We start from the raw sequence: 4,548 nt of genomic DNA on the forward strand, positions 1-4,548 counted from the left end.
GTGTCGTCAACATACCTGAACCAATGACTTGGTGGTGTCCCTGAAAAGGACGTCAAGGCTCTCTTTTCTACCTCCTCCATGTACAGGTTGGCAACAATAGGAGAAACTGGAGACCCCATAGCACACCCATGTTTCTGCCTATAATATTGCTCCCCATATGTGAAGTAGGTTGACTGTAGGCACAGTTTCAAGAGTTGACACAGTTGTTCTGTAGAAAGTGTGGTCCTGCTGCTCAGAGTGGTGTCTGATTTTAATTTTAAACTGACCACCTCTACTGCATCATCAACAGGAATGCACGTAAAGAGTGATGTGACATCAAAAGAGACCATTGTTTCATCAGTCTCCATGATGACATCCCTCACCTTGTCCACTATTTAAGAGACTGAGCTGAATACAGCTCCTCAGACTGAGGAAGTCTCTCGGATGAGAGACGAAACGTTTCTACATTTTTTTGTTGATTTGCTTTGTTTTGGTTTTTTTTTGAATGTCCAGAGGACCAGATTTAACTTTTTTAGATTTTTCTACCTGGATTATTGAGCATGCATCAGGATATAGATCAAACTAGTTATTCTTCTTTTTACTAAACAAGCAAAAGAGATACTGCATATTTTTTGCGCCGTAGATAATATTCCTGCGAATATATCCCACCAATGGTGAGCCAACGTCTACACTATTAGTTTTAGCCACATGTAAAAACCTCTCTTTGAGCCATGCAGGTGGACACTGTTAGATCAGACACGTTTAGACTTATGAGATTCAATCATTCGTTTCAGCTCTGTAGACCCATTTCAATGCGCATTTTGAAACGGTCTAGGGAGACTCGCCAGGGTACGTGCAAAGTTTGCCATTGTACCTCTGTTAGTCGAGTGGTGGAACTATAATTAGTTAATTGATAAGTCTGGTTGCTCCAAGTCCACAGATGTACACCATACACACATCCAGAAAAAGGCACCTCAGGTAATTGAGGATGACTTTTTATTGTTGCTATCAAACTAGTTCTCTAGCCTAGTTCATGAGTCCAATCACACAATACCTTGTCTCTGGTTAAACATGGGTTAACATGACCTAATTTCAGCATACATATCACTCCTTTATCAGCTGTCTCACATAATTGCATGTTATATGTGAGATTTGTCTGTGGCTCAAACCACTCACCCTGTATTTTTTTTTAAAACCAGTGTCCTTGTACAGTTATTAAAGGCAAAATGTGATATTTGCATAACTGTGGTTGCCTTCATTACATTTTGTCAATTCAGGTTTCAAAATTACCCAGTAGGAACTGGAAATGTTCCATACTCTCCTCCAATCAATCATGATTCGATGTGGTCACCACCCTTTGGAAGCGCTCCTTCTGCAGCTGTGCATGGAAAAATTGCAAGGTACACAGGAAAACAAGTTCAAAGCTTCAATTATGTTGGAGAGCACTTCTTCTGTGCTCCCCCACATCTTCAGCTGCCAGTTTATTTCTTTTATCAGTATTTTGGCCGTTTCTTCTTGAGTCATGACAACGGATGGCATCCAGACTCCAACTTGGATAACTGCCAACGAAGCACGTCTCCTCCTTCTCCTTAATTGGCAGTAAAATCAAACTTCGTTCTTTTTTTTTCATCTGGTTTAGCATGCCCGACACTCGTACATAGGGCACAACTGTCGTGCCCTATCAGGCAGCTTTTTGTGTTTCAAACATGTGAAGTTACTTTGCACTCAGATCTTGCTTGCATCTTTTCAACCAAACGTGAACACCTGATCCTCCTCCAAGACACGTCCTGGTGTTGCTGATGAGGCGTTGTCCATCAGCGACAAGGCACGTGATGCCCAAACAGCCTGCACTCCCATCTGACTGGCACCTTGTCACCAGCTTCTCATGTTGTCCTCTCTCCATCCAGTCCGCAAAGATCAATGAAACATCAAGCTGTAGAGGCAAGAAAACTGCTTTCAACAAAAAGAGAGAAGAATTAGTTTTCTCTTTAATAACACATGAATTGGTACATTTACCCATTTTTCTTCTCCTGCCTCTGGGATATTGCAGACCCAGACCAATTTTATAACTTGAATTTGACCTGACATCAATATCACTGGCTCTAGAGTCCTCAGAACTAGTCTAGCAGATCCAGGAGTTGCTCTGACAGGCAGCTCTGCTCTGTCATCAATTTTCCACATCAATTTAAAGGAGTGGTGCCTGGTACAATGGGTCTGTTATTCAATTGAAACACAGCCTGCAACAAATTTACTTTCCAGTTTGTCAAATCATGTTTTTCATTTTCTCAGCATTTTTTTTTTTTAACAGTTCATTCATTCTCTTAATCAGCCCAGCAGCTTGTGGGTGATAAGGAAATATGATAAATCCATTCAACATGTTTTTTTTCAGCTGACCAGTCTTTCACCTGTTTTCCAGTAAAATGGGTCCCATTATCTGTTTGTATCTGAAGGGGAACCCCATAAAATTATTTCATCATACTAAGACATTTTAAAGTAGATGTCTGATTTGTATATTTACAAGGATGAGTCACCAACACACCTGAATATGTATCTACAGCCGTACATACATATCTACACCCCTGTGACATGGCAAAGGGCCAATGAAATCCATTTGCCAGATCTGATATGGCCCCTTTCCTCTATTTGTCCCTGCATTTACTATTGTGACCCTCTTTTCTAATGATGACATGATATATATATATATATATATATATATATATCTTCACATTGTTGTATTGCAGTTTCATCATCTGTCTTGTTCTACAACTAATCAAACAATTCTTCATACATAACCACTTCATGCAAAAAGTGTCAACAATTAACTTTTATTTATTAAAAAGAAATCCTTCTTCTAGTCTTGGCCCCACTCAGAATATTTAGCTCATCAGTTTTTCCAAACTGAGGTGTTAACTTTTTCCACAGAACCCCTCTTGAAAAGAGCTGAACTTTCACTTTAAATGTGAAACATCTGCAAAACAAGATGGTGAATTCTTTTTTTTTCTCAGATATTTTTAGATACTTCGAGTTGTTTTAGATGCCGTCAAAACTATAGCTGCAGATGATCCATTTATAAACAACATATGTTGCACTTCCTTCAAAGCAACCAGCTTAACACATCCAAACAACATACGATGCACTTTCTTCAAAGCAACCAGCTTAACACATCCAAACAACATACGATGCCCCTTTAATCCAAATAATGGCTTCCAGCCCTCAGCTCTTCTGCTGACACATCATCCATCTCAGCTGCAGGCACTCCTGCCTGTATTAATGCCCTCCAGAAAGCAGAACGAGTAGGTTCCTGCATGTTTTTCCGGCCGTCCTTTCTCGGCCCACGACCCATGGATTGACTAATTTTTTTTTTTTCACGGTTTTTAGCTCTGTGTTCCAATCCAACACTCTGCTTTGAACATCAGTCCTTGAAAAAACATGTAGATGATAATCTACAACCCAACGCACAGCGAGTGCATTCCTCACACACAGCCGAACCAATCTCTGCTCGCACTCCCCTAGGGTCACCCAATGCCCCTGTAAATCAGACCAATCCGATGCTATCTGTCAAGCTGTCTCTACACAAACTTCAAACGACGGTCTCGAGTCTTGCAAAGCTCTGACTCGATGCGCTGAATTCATTACCTGACCTCCACCTTTATCCAACAGCCTAGATACTCGAGCATCTGTGGGTTGTGATATTTTAGACAAGTAAACAACCTCCTTGTCTCCCGAGATGCCACCGTCCCAACTCGACGGATCCCATCCGTCATCCAACCTTGCAACATAAGCTCCGACTCGCTCCGGCGAAACATCACGCTTCTTCTTTCTAATTTTTTCCCTTTTAAGCCTGCATATTTGCCCGACCGCACCCTCACGCTGTTTCTGCAGTATGCACTCTGTCTGTGCATCAAACAACAACTGCCTCTGTTGCAACCACCGCTTATCTTTCTCCTGAACTTCTTCCACACACTTTTTCCATGCAGTCGCACAAACCCACATTCGGCGCTGCAAACCAGACACCGACGCTTTCTTTCTCTTGAATTTTCCTCGCTTCAACCGGTACACCTGCTCCACCGCCCCCTCAACTACCCTGCTCATTCTCCCAAACTGAGCGAGCGACTGAATGTGCCGTTCATTCAACAAGCAGGCGGTCCTCACATTCTTGTTTGCTCCGTTGAGCCTGTGATTGTATTTTCTGACTTTCCTCATGCAGTTTTTTTCCCCAGGCTACCGCACACATCCTCATATGACGCTGAAGCCCTGTCACTGGTGCCATCTTTCTGACCTCTATTGCCTGCAAAGCGGTCAAAACATCACTCGGACTATCTGCTTTCAGAAAATTGTTCTAACAACTAGGATGGGCTTCTTCCCACCTTTCAAACACAACAAAAACAACTAGGATGGGCTTCTTCCCACCTCTCAAACACAACAAAAACAACTGGGATGGGCTTCTTCCCACCTCTCAAACACAACAAAAACAACTGGGATGGGCTTCTTCCCACCTCTCAAACACAACAAAACAACTGGGATGGGGATATATATGTATATATATATGTATATATATATATATATATA

General features: G+C 41.8%; 1 protein-coding gene across 1 annotated transcript in view; it reads left to right on the plus strand.

Annotated features, from left to right (window-relative positions):
* The window catches only part of LOC119407690 (piezo-type mechanosensitive ion channel component 1), a gene marked incomplete at its 3' end in the record, with an annotated part of 35,391 nt that overhangs the window by 30,122 nt on the left and 721 nt on the right, over positions 1 to 4,548 (plus strand).

Source organism: Nematolebias whitei, chromosome 1 (genome assembly GCF_014905685.2).
Source record: "Nematolebias whitei isolate Nwh7 chromosome 1, NemWhi1, whole genome shotgun sequence".
Classification (NCBI taxonomy): Eukaryota; Metazoa; Chordata; class Actinopteri; order Cyprinodontiformes; family Rivulidae; genus Nematolebias; species Nematolebias whitei.